Genomic DNA, 13,187 nt, shown 5'->3' with positions numbered 1-13,187 from the left:
ATGTAACATGGGCAGACTTTAAATTAAGTTTAAATTAATCCTACTTCTGTGCATGATATATTGTTATTTCATGCGGAATTATTAGTCATTAAACTGTAAAAGTATTTGTTTTTGGTGTAAAAGAATGAAAGAGAAAACTTAAACTTTTTAGGAGTCAACTAATCCCAGATGAATATTTTGATTGACACTGAAAACTAATTCATTGTTAACCAATAACTGAAATATACAGTTGAAGTCAAAATGTTAAGCCCTCCTATATGTTTTTTTTTTTATATATTTCCCAAATTATACTTAACAGAGCAAGGAATTTTTCACAGTATGTCCTATAGTATTTTGTCGTCTGAGTAAGTTGTTTTAATTCAGCTAAAATACAATTTAAATACTGTTTGAAGGTCAATATTAATATCCTTCTTAAGCAATATTTAAGCAAATAATATCTGGAAAAATATTATTTACTGTTATTTAAAAAATTAGTTATCAGAAATGAGTTATTAAAACTATTATGTTTAGAAATGTGTTGAAAAAAATATTCTTTACATTAAACAGAAATTGGGGATGGGGGGATAAACGGGGTTAATAATTCTGACTTAGCCTGTAAGTGGAGAAATATAAATTGTGTTACGATTTTTTTAAACCTAATTAGAAAAACAAAATGTAACGAAATACAATGAACGTTCGAGGTTACAGAAGTAACCCTTCGTTCCCCGAGGAGGGGAACGGAAGTGCCATGAATGGGAGGATTCGGATCAGAAGCCGCTTATCTGGAGAGTATTGAACGGGCCAATGAATGAAATTAATTGGCAGCGTAAGCTTGCGCAGGTGTGCGACATCTGCAATTATCTCAGCATATAAGCACACCTGAAGCCAGCAGACGCCATCCTTTTAAGCTGAAGAGACTTTCAAACAGCTAAGGGACAGTCATTATGGCGACGGAATATGGCACTTCCGTTCCCCTCCTCGGGGAACGAAGGGTTACTTCTGTAACCTCGAACGTTCCCCTTCGGTTGGGGAACTTCAGTGCCATGAATGGGAGAATATGGAAAGCGCCATAATGACTGCACCTTACCAACACCCCCGATGAGGAGATAGTCAAGCAAGCGTGACGCACCCACATCATGGGGGGCGCGGTCCTCCAACGTGTCCCTGGCCCTAATTTATCCTACTTCAACAGAAGTTTTACGGATTTAGATATATTTTTTGGGAAGTCGTGAGCATCTAGATAATTCTAGGAAATACGACAGTACGTTGGGAAGCGTGCAATCCTGATAGGGAGGACGCTGCGGAGGCCATCCGTTACCCAAGGGGGGGATAGATGGCAGAATTTACCTATGGACTAGCCCTAAAAAGGGGGAGTACGCATAGCAAAAGAGTGGTTAGCGGAGAGGGAAGACACGGGTCCACCCAGGGGGGGGACTTAACCGTGGCGGAATAAGCATATGGGATCGCCTAGTGGGGATCACGCATAGCAGGCACCTATACTCAAAACGCGGGCTGACCAGCGGGCAGACCTACAACGTAGTGGGCCAGCAAGTGACTCCTCCGCTGAGTCAGTGCTGGGGGCCACGGAGGAATCTGCAGGGCTCACCTGACGGGGAACTTTACTGACAGATAAAAAAGGCGCACGTACCTCCGTGTTAGGGAGAATGGCGCCGCAAGCGTGTTTCAACACCCTACCGAGTTGTCTCCTCAATCACCAAAGGGTTACCTAATACCCTTGAGGAAACCAGCTCCACTCGCAGATTGTAAAACCTTGCAAATGTGTTGGGTGTCGCCCAGCCCGCAGCTCTACAGATGTCTGTTAGAGAGGCGCCGCGTGCACGCGCCCAAGAGGATGCAACGCTCCGAGTGGAGTGTGCACGAACTCCCGGGGGACACGGCTGACCTCGACTCGAATAAGCGAGTGAAATGGCATCCACAATCCAGTGGGATAATCTTTGTTTTGATACGGCACTTCCCTGCTGCCGACCGCCATAACAGACAAAGAGCTGCTCAGATGATCTAAAATTCTGAGTACGGTCCACATAAATGCGCAGAGCGCGAACTGGACAAATTAAAGAAAGGGCTGGGTCTGCCTCCTCCGGGGGCAGCGCTTGCAGGTTCACTACCTGATCTCTAAAGGGGGTGGTAGGAACCTTGGGCACATAACCGGGGCGGGGTCTCAGGATGACGTGAGAGTAATCCGGCCCGAATTCCAGGCACGAGTCACTGACCGAAAATGCCTCCAGGTCCCGACCCTCTTGATGGAGGCCAACGCAACCAGCAGAGCTGTCTTCAGGGACAGAAATCTTAGAGATACTGATTCGAGTGGCTCAAAGGGATCGGATCGCAGACTCGTGAGAACGAGGGCGAGATCCCAAGAGGGCATGAGAGGGGGGCGAGATGGATTAATTCGCCTAGCACCCCTAAGGAACTGGATGACCAGGTTATGCTTTCCCACGGTGCCGCCAGCTACCGCGCTATGATAAGCGGAGATGGCGGCCACGTAAACCTTGAGAGTGGAGGGCGACAGCCTGCTGTCCAACTTCTCTTGAAGGAAAGAGAGCACAACACTAATCTGGCAATTTCGGGGGTCTTCTCTGCGAGAGACGCACCATTCAGTGAATAGACTCCACTTCAGGGCGTAGGCGCGCCTCGTGGAGGGGGCTCTAGCCTGAGTGATGGTATTAACCACCGCAGTCGGTAGGTTACCTAAGTCTTCCTCGCGTCTAGGGACCACACGTGGAGGTTCCAAAGATCGGGGCGAGGGTGCCAGATGGTGCCCTGTCCCTGAGAGAGTAGGTCCTCTCTCAAAGGGATCCGCCAGGGGAGGGCCGTCGCGAGGAGTGAGAGCTCTGATATCCAGGTCCGGTTGGGCCAAAGGGGCGCAACTAGCAGAACCTGTTCCTCGTCCTCCCTGACCTTGCACAGAAACTGCGCGAGCAGGCTCACTGGGGGAAACGCATACTTGCGCATGCCCCGAGGCCAGCTGTGGGCCAGTGCATCCGTGCCGAGAGAGCCCTCGGTCAGGGAAAAAAACAACTGGCAGTGAGCGTTCTCGGGGGAAGCAAACAGATCGATCTGGGCCTCCCCGAATCGCGCCCATATCAGCTGAACAGACTCGGGGTGGAGTCTCCATTCTCCAGGGCGTAACAGCTGTCGTGAGAGCGCATCGGCTGCACGATTGAGCGTGCCTGGGACGTGAATGGCGCGCAGCGATTTCAGCCGCGGGTGACTCCAGAGGAGCAGACGGCGGGCGAGCTGAGACATGCGGCGAGAGCGCATACCCCCCATGCGGTTGATATACGCCGCCGCCGCCATACTGTCCGTCCTGACCAGCACGTGTTGCCGCTCCAGCACCGGTAAAAAGCGGTGGAGAGCGAGGAACACTGCCAACAGCTCTAGGCGATTGATATGCCAATGCAGCTGGGCACCCTTGCAGAGGCCCGCAGCCGCATGCCCGCGACACACGGCCCCCCAACTCGTGTTGGAAGCGTCTGTTGAAACAACAACATGGCTGGACGCCTGTCCTAGAGGCACACCGGCCTGTAGGAACGAGGGGTCGTTCCAAGGGCTGAGGGCGCGGCGACACAGCGCAGTAACCGAGACCCGGTGTGTGCCCGCGTGCCATGCGCGTCTGGGGACCCGATCGTGAAGCCAGTGCTGAAGTGGTCTCATATGGAGCAACCCGAGCGGCGTGACGGCGGCTGCGGATGCCATATGCCCCAGGAGCCTCTGAAAGAACTTCAGTGGGACCACTAGTTTGCTGTCGAGCTCCCTCAGACAGTTCAGCAACAGGCGAGCGCGTTCCTCGGAGAGGTGCGCTACCATGGTGATCGAGTCCAGCTCCATCCCGAGAAAAGAAATCCTCTGCACGGGGGCGAGTTTGCTCTTTTCTCGGTTGACCTGAAGCCCCAGTAGGCGGAGATGCCGAAGCACCTTGTCCCTGTGCATAATCAATTGCTCCCGCGAGTGGGCTAAAATCAGCCAGTCGTCGAGATAATTGAGTATGCGAATGCCCGCGAGCCGAAGGGGCGCTAGGGCACCCTCCGCGAGTTTGGTGAAGACCCGCGGAGACAGAGAGAGCCCGAAGGGGAGGACCTTGTACTGCCACGCTCGACCCTCGAACGCAAACCGCAGAAATTGGCGGTGGCGTAGAAGAATGGAGACATGGAAATACGCGTCCTTCAGGTCTATGGCTGCAAACCAATCCCGAGGACGAACGCATTGGAGAATGCGCCTCTGCGTGAGCATTCTGAACGGCAGCTTGTGCAGACAGCGGTTCAAAACGCGCAGATCTAGGATTGGCCGTGACCCACCGCTCTTTTTGGGTACGATGAAGTATGGGCTGTAAAACCCACTCTCCATCTCGGCTGGAGGAACCGGCTCGATTGCACCCTTCGCCAGGAGGGCAGCAATCTCCTCTCGCAAGACAGGGGCGGACAGGGGGTTGACCCTGGAGAAATACACGCCCGTAAACTTGGGGGGCCGTTTCGCGAACTGAATCGCGTAACCGAGTCTGATTGTGCGTATGAGCCACCGCGAGGGGCTGGCCCGCGCTAACCAGGCAGGCAGAGCCCTCGCTAATGGAGTCATCGCTACAATCGCTGACGTACCAGCGGTGGGGCAGCGCGGAGTGGGTGTGCTGATCCGGGAAGCACGAGGGTCCCGCGGAAGAGCTGGAGGAGAGTGATTCGCTCTGGCTCCGCACCCTGACTCCGGAGAGGGGGCTGGAGGGCTGAGGAAAGGGAGACCGTCCCCCCAGCGCTCGTGAGCCACTGGCGAAGCACGTAGAGTCTGCGAGCCGGAAGGCAGCGCGTCCCGGACTGGCAGAACTCGTGCAGTCACATCCGGGGAAGGGAAAAAGTGCTCTTTTACTGATGTTTTGGTGGCACTGAAAAGTACCGTTGTTATCGGGGCCCCGCCCTCCAGCGGGGAAAGAGCAAGTTTCCTCTTCTCCGGATGGCCTGTCTCAGGGACGCTTCGCGGTCCGTTTACCGGACTTAACGGCGCCCTGGGCAGGAGGGGCTGCCTGCTTTCGAGGTGAACGCCGCGCCCGCTTGGCCGGAGGCGCAGGCGGGGGCGGGGCAGCACTCGTTGGCGGGCGCCCTCGGCGAGGAACAGCGGAGGTGGATGGCTCGGCGGGCGGAGCGGGCTTACGGCCACGCCGATAGATGACATTGCCCATCGCATCCGACTGCTCTTTCACCGCCTTGAATTCCTGGGTGAATTCACCGACGGTGTCGCCGAACAGGCCAGCCTGGGATATGGGCGAGTCAAGAAAGCGAACTTTGTCAACGTCGCGCATATCGGCCAGGTTTAGCCAGAGGTGGCGTTCCTGAACCACAAGTGTGGACATCGTCCTCCCCAGCGCACACGCGGCGGACTTAGTAGTCCGAAGAGCATAGTCGGTCGCGGTGCGCAGCTCATGTAATAAGCTTGGGTTGGACCCGCCCTCGTGCAGCTCGGCCAGCGCCTGCGCTTGGTAGCGCTGGTAGGTGGCCATCGCGTGCAAAGCAGAAGCAGCCTGGCCCGCAGCCTTATAAGCTCTGGCTCCGAGGGAGGCAGACAACCTACAGGCTTTGGACGGGAGGCGGGGCAAACCCCGCCACGTAGAGGCGCCGCGCGGACAAAGATTGACCGCGATAGCGCGCTCCACTGACGGGATCGCCTCATACCCCCTGGCAGCTCCGCCGTCAAGGGCGGTGAGGGCGGAGGCACTCGCAGCACGGGCAGAGAAAGGTGCCCTCCAGGACTGCGTGAGCCTACTGTGCACTTCCGGGAAGAAGGGGACGAGAGGCTTCGAAGGCTTCGCCTTCTGGTCCTCTACGTAGCACCCATCTAGTCGGTCCGGCCGCGGAGCTGGGGGATAAACCATCTCCAACCCCACGGCCGAAGCAGCCCGGGAAAGCACGGCTAACATGTCCGCTTCAGGATCCGATTTGACAGCGCTCACCTGCCCGGAGGGGGCGAGCGGGTCCGGATCTTCGTCGGACAGTGAAAGCCCACCCTCCGATGCCGCGGAGGACATCTGATCTCCGGTGTCAGCGAGTGTGAGAGCTACCATCTGGTTAGACGGATCACTCTCACCACCCGAAGCTTGGATGGAGCGCCGTGAGGAGCGAGAGGTCCGCGAGCCCGTGGGCGGCGGATTAGCTCCCGCTGAAACCCTCAGATCTGCCCGAGCGCCCGCTGCTTTTTTAGAGCAGGAGGCAACTGGGGTGGCTCGCTCTCTTGCGAAAGTTAGCCGCGATCTTAGCTGTGCAACGGTCATGGCATCGCAATGACGACATGAACCGCCCGCGAGCACCGCATTAACATGCTGGACCCCCAAACATGCAATGCAGTGATCGTGTCCATCATCCGGAGACAGGAAACCCCCGCATCCAGAAACGCACAGTCGGAGCGCCATCCTGAAAAGGACGTGCTGCACGACTGTGTTGCTCTTTTAGGAAAGTTGCAACTATACGCACCGCTCTGGAGGACCGGACCCAAAGAACCGCAGGCAAGGGAGTAACCCAGCTCGACCGTCTGCCACCGCGAAGACCCACTCTGGACCGGGAGACACACTCGTTCGCTCTGAAGTGCTGATCAGCAAGAGGAACCCTCATCGACTCACTCAGAAAGGATCTGAAGCGAAAAGGATGGCGTCTGCTGGCTTCAGGTGTGCTTATATGCTGAGATAATTGCAGATGTCGCACACCTGCGCAAGCTTACGCTGCCAATTAATTTCATTCATTGGCCCGTTCAATACTCTCCAGATAAGCGGCTTCTGATCCGAATCCTCCCATTCATGGCACTGAAGTTCCCCAACCGAAGGGGAACAAATGATTATAAAGCCTGCAGAAAACAGGTAAACAACAAAAAATGCAAATTGATTTATAAATTATTATTTTTAGTGTTTTAATTAACATAAGATGAAGACAGATCTACATAAACACATTTTTTATTCAGTTTTGTAGTTTTGCTTAAAGATTTCATTAAATGAAATGTTTGCTAATGTCAATTAGCACTGTGTGTTCTGTATAGTGATGTTAAGCTCAAACAACAAGACTCAGTAAAGTGTGTGTGTGTGTGTGTGTGAGTGAGTGAGAGAGAGGTCAATATAAAGTCCAGGTAATCAGTCTATGATGAGTTACCAGCTGTGTATGTGTAATCAGCGGGGTGAACTGCAACTGGTGTGTGAGTACGTAATGATGGGATTGTAGTTCAGTTGGTAGCAGATGGGTTTTGGAGCATGTGTTGGGAAATTCCAGAAGCTTTTAGAAACGAGGCTTGTATCATTTTGGAGCAATGACACCATTGATGATGGTCAAAGCCTTCTTTTTGACTGATTCGTTCAGAAATTAGTTTGAATCGCTGCGTAACCATAAATGAGTTGCAAAGAATGGGGTGTTTTTGCTGCAGTAAAACAAATCGTGTTTAATTTTTAGGAACGCTTATCCTAAATCAATTCATCTACCTATTTCCGATGAATTCCATAGATGTATATGCTTATTTTTCAGATATTTCAGGTTGTTATTGTGTGGTACTTCTGTCGTTTTAAAGATCCATGCTGGTCACACAAGTCCAAGTTTTAGGAGAAGCTTTAGAGACTTGCTACATTTCAAGAAACTCTGCAGTTCTTCATCAACTCACAAAAAATAGCATGTAAAACAGGTCCCAACACACTCACAGAGACACACACACACTCACACTGTTTTCTGAATGTTTGCTGCTGCTCTAAAATGGAGTGAGGACACTGGCAAAAGGTTTCCATTATTTTGCACCCTGATGAGAGGAGACACAAAAAGAGATGTGTGGTCTTGGCTAATACAGTATTTCTTTATCCGCCAAACAAGAGCAAATTCACTGCCTGGAGCCAATTAAAGTGCAGCGATCAATGCCCACCATGATACCAGCACTGAGCTCCTTATATTAACATGAGCTTGGGGGATTAATGTTTTCCTATTTTATTCGGTATTATTTAGAGCCATTGCATAAGAGGATCCAGTAAATTGAATATGCACTAAAAAGCCAAACTTTTAGTAATGAAGTCGCACACTGATTAGAAGCTTTGTTTGGAATTAAAAATATAAAAAAATCTGTTAGTCTTGTAAGAGTTTTTACTCTTAACTGTGGTAGATATTTTAAACCCGCAAAGCCTGCCACAGTAATTTCACAATTAAGTTGTAAAAACAGAAATTTATATTGGTTGAATAAAATGTGGCAGCACGGTGGCTAAATTGGCCGTAGTGTATGTGTGTTAATGCAAGAGTGTATGGATGTTTCCTAGTACTGGGTTGCAGCAGGAAGGGCATCTGCTGTGTAAAACAAATAGTGGATAAGCTGGTGATTCATTCCGCTGTGATGACCCCTGATGAATAAAGGGACTATGCCGAAAGAAAATGAATAAATGAGTGAATGAATGAATAAATGAATGAATATAATGGTGTCTGAAAAAAAAGTGCATGTATTATGTGAGTATAAGTGATGCATCAGTTGCTAATTTGTGTTTATTAACTAGATGAGTAAGACAAACTTGTTTGTAATGCAAATCTGTAAGATCTTCAGAACACTATGTAAGACTAAATACAGTATCTCCCAAAAAAAAATGTTTGTGATATTTTAATGCTAGGTTTATGATCAACGATCCGTACTTTTTATTGTGGATGAAAAATATATAATGCAATGCAGTTATTCCTTAAAATCTTTACACTTAAGTGTAAGTGGATATGTGTATACATACAGTTTAAGTCAGAACCCCTCCTGTTTGTTTTCCCCCCATTTTCTGTTGAAAGGACAGTCAATTATTTTCAACCCATTTCTAAACATAATAGTTTTAATAACTCATCTCTAATAGCTGATTTATTTTATCTTTGCCATAATGACAGTAAATAATATTTGACTAGATATTTTAAGACACTTCTATACAGCTTAAAGTGACATTTAAAGACTTAACTAGGTTAATTAGGCAAGTTAGGGTAATTAGGCAAGTTAATGTAGAACGATAGTTTGTACTGTAGACAATAGAAATAAATATAGCTGAAGGGGTCTAATAATTTTGACCTTAAAATGTTTATCAAAAAATTTAAACCTGCTTTTATTCTTGCCAAAGTAAAACAAATAAGACTTTCTCCTGAACATACTGTGAAAATGTCCTTGCTCAAAAAAAAAGAAAAAAAGAAAAAAAAAATGTCCTTGCTCTGTTAAACATCATTCGGGAAATATTAAAAAAAGAAAAAAAATCAAAAGGGGTGCTAATAATCCTGACTTCAACTGAATATATGTTACACTGAATTATGATGAGCTTTACTTCACATTTAATCAGTGTTACAAAATTTTAAAAAAGTCTAATTACATAATTAAAATTGTATTTAAATTTCTCTTTGAATTACCTTTTCTGAAAAATAAGTCAATTACACTGAAAAAAATTGTCTGCAAAATTTTTGCAAACAATTTTAATGTGTTGAATTTAAACAAAGTTTAGTAATGATTAACTTAATTTGTTTAAATTTAGCCCAAATAAACAACTACTTAACTTAAAAGTCATCTTTGAATCATTTTTGTTCAGTGTACATAAATTAAAAAAGAAATACATAAATACAAATAAATCTTTTCACAGAAACCATCCAATTGAATCTCTTTATTTTTTTTTTATGTGTCAGTGGCCTTTTAGCTTTGTTAAAAATGTAATACACTGTCAAAAATGCTGGATTCCACACAATTCCTTCATGGTGTCCCAACTCAACCGAATAATGTAACTTAACTGTTTTTACAAATTTAAATGAATTAAACATAAAACAATTAAGTTGTCCAAAACAATCCTCAATAATTGTGTTGATTCTGCTTATTTTAAATAAGTAGTTCAAAAAACTGCACAAAATCTAAACATCATGTTAAAAGGAAATGTAATGACACCACATTACATACATACCATATATTATTATTGTCTTAATTTATTGTTTATTAAGCATGTTCTATCATCTTAATAAATGTAACGTCTTTAGTTGAAAATGTGTGTTATTCTTCAAAACACAGCTTTAAAAATCAAGAACTCAGCAAAGAAGAAAAGGAGAGCTGATCTCTTTCTGTTGTCGATTTGAGGAAGCTCCGAAGTTTCATTTGGTTGCTCATCTGGTCACTAGGAGCACTGTTGTCATCATGTTTCTTTGATTAAATACAGATTTTTAAAGTTGTGATATTTTTTTTAATCCTCCTGTATATTTGCATAACTTAAAATGCAATTAATGTGCTTCTATAAAATTGATTTATCCATAACTGTAGAATTTATTTACCATATTTAAGGCAATTACATTAGAATAAACTAAATTAAATTACCTAAAAACAAAAAAATAATACCATACTTTATTTTATCAGTGGAAAAGTAATTTAATTCCAGTCACTAAACTAAACTTTGTTACTAAATAAACTCAATACTCCCCATAAGCCATTTAAACGTTAAAGCAGACTTCTGCATTTAATATGCCTCTATGTGAATAAATTTAATTTGATGAAGGCATGAAGGGATTTGGTTAATTGTATACAGCAGGTTTTTTTTCCCCAATAAAGGTTTGATCATATTTATAAGGCCTCAGAAATGCAAGATTAAGCTTGACAGAGTCAGCAATGTCACTGCAGGTCAGACTCTCCACGGGTAATGAAATCATGTGATGACGCCTCAGCCGGACACAACAGCTTTCCACATTCAGACCGAAATAACATTCAACTGACGTCTTTCTGAAACGCCTTTCCATAGCACGCTACTGTATATATCTGTGGAGTGAGGTCTTTTTAGCTCTTAAAAGTGCGATTAGCGCCCATTACAAGGCAAGGATAAAGATTAACGCTTCTCTCTCGTCGAATCCCTAGGCGATCGGCGTAATGCTACAGAACAGAGGAGGCCGGGCTTCCATTCTAATTCGTGTATAATTTAAATCACTCAGCCCACACTGACATAATGTGCGCTCCTTCCTCCACTGCACTCTTGATTTACAATCCAGAGGGGAGATGGGAGAATTGACAAGCCCTGTGTTTTGGAAAAGCTCTGCATCTAATTAGCAGAGGCTTTCTGGTTGCCCGGGACATGAGATTTGGCAGTGCGTGTAGCTCCTCTCATTAAAACAGCACTCCTCATGGAGTGGACCCGCAAAAAAAAAAAAAAAAAAAAAGAAAGCAAGAAAGAAAAAAAGAGCCTCCTCCTCAATAGAAAGACAGAAAAGAGAAAGATTCCTTTTCCAACCAACACGTTTGTATAACTGTTGTTTAGCACACGCTTTTATATGCGAGTATTCAACCTGTCTGTTTATCAGGCACCCAAAGCAAATGGCATTTTCTTTTTCTTTCAGTGTTTTTTTTTTTGTAAAAAAAAAAAAACATTCTTTGTGAAGACTCCCCATCATTATATTTTCCTTTTCCATTGTTAAGTGTAATGCTTTGTAGACTCGTCTTTGAGTCCGCTGAATGATCTTAGAGTGAATTAGCATAAAGCAGATACGCCGAGGCTCGTCGTTAAACAGAAAACAGAGAGAGAAGGAGAACACGCTCGTCTAATAGGGCTGAATGGGTTGCTATGAGGCGGGCAGACTGAAGTTTGTGTGTCTGAAAGACTGAAGTTAGAATGGGAGTCAGGGATTTCTGCTGGTTACCATTTAAGTAGCGAACATTTACTCGTAAGCCTGCCAGAGGCAAAATGGTGGTTGGGTTGCTTTGTGTGTGGTTCTGGTGAGATGTGAGAAGGACATGAAAGACTGTTAGTAGGGATTTACAATAATTGTATATTATTTTAAAGTAACCCTCACAGGTCAAAATGGCCAGGAGCACAAGGGTTTTTCTGTTACTGTGTTACTACATTTATTATTATTATTATTTATTTATTTTTATTTATTATTATTTCTTATGGGCGAGGCAGTGGCACAGTAGGTAGTGCTGTTGCCTCACAGCAAGAAGGTCGTTGGGTCGCTGGTTCGAACCTCGGTTCAGTTGGCGTTTCTGTGTGGAGTTTGCATGTTCTCCCTGCCTTCGAGTGGGTTTCCTCCGGGTGCTCCGGTTTCCCCCACAGTCCAAAGACATGCGGTACAGGTGAATTGGGTAGGCTAAATTGTCCGTAGTGTATGATTGTGTGTGTGTGAATGTGTGTGTGTATGTTTCCCAGAGATGGGTTGCGGCTGGAAGGGCCTCCGCTGCGTAAAGGGCTTGCAGGATAAGTTGGCGGTTCGTTCCGCTGTGGTGACCCCGGATTGGTGGAGGGACTGAGCCGACAAGAAAATGAATGAATGAATTATTTCTTATAGTTTTTTGGTATTTGGTATTGTTTTTTTTATGTACTATAAATGATTTTTTATTTTATTGTTTTATTTTATAATAATAATAATTATTATTATTATTATTATTATTATTATTATTATTATTATTATTATTATTATTATTATTATTATTATTATTGTTGTTTTATTATTATTGTTATTATTATATTATTATTATTATATTACCATTATTATTATTATTATTGTTGTTGTTGTTGTTGTTGTTGTTGTTGTTTTATTATTATTATTATTATTATTATATTATTATTATTATTATTATTATTATTATTACCATTATTATTATTATTATTATTGTTGTTGTTGTTATTATTTTCCGATCCGTCCATTGTGTCAAATGTGTCTTAATTTTATACAGGTTATTAAATAATAATTCCAAAAATTCTAGCAATTGTCGTAATTGTATGTATCTCATGACATTTTGTTTATATAATATATAAAATAGTTATATATTGTTATTTTTTTTTCTTTCTGAGCAGAAACAAATGAATATTGGAATATGTAATGCTAATATGCTCTAAATGCTCATAGCAATGCAATGCTGATGTTAACATTAACATTTTGAGAACAAAATATAACAATAATAATAATTGTTATGGTTTGATAAGATATGAGCAATGTTATTCTTAGATTGTATTAATACTAATGGTGGCAGTGTACTGTATAGTTTTATTTTGTTTTTGAGTACAACAAGTTTGTTTATATATATATATATATATATATATATATATATATATATATATATATATATATATATATATGTATATGTATATGTATATATATATATATATATATATATATATATATATATATATATATATATATATATATATATATATATATATATATATATATGGGTAATTGGGTAAAGCCTCCAAAATTTAACAAGGTATCCAAAAAGGTAAAAAG

General features: G+C 44.2%; 1 protein-coding gene across 2 annotated transcripts in view; it reads left to right on the top strand.

Annotated features, from left to right (window-relative positions):
• Positions 1-13,187, top strand: part of dpydb (dihydropyrimidine dehydrogenase b) — a 303,194-nt gene that overhangs the window by 274,334 nt on the left and 15,673 nt on the right. The window contains exon 21 of one of the 2 annotated variants that reach the window (XR_012386199.1): positions 7,076-8,561. The gene's annotated coding sequence lies outside the window, so the exon portion shown is untranslated. 2 annotated transcript variants of the gene reach the window in all.

This window comes from Danio rerio, chromosome 2 (genome assembly GCF_049306965.1).
Source record: "Danio rerio strain Tuebingen ecotype United States chromosome 2, GRCz12tu, whole genome shotgun sequence".
Classification (NCBI taxonomy): domain Eukaryota; kingdom Metazoa; phylum Chordata; class Actinopteri; order Cypriniformes; family Danionidae; genus Danio; species Danio rerio.
Note: the sequence above shows the minus strand (reverse complement) of the source record. Positions and strands in the feature narration are given on the sequence as shown.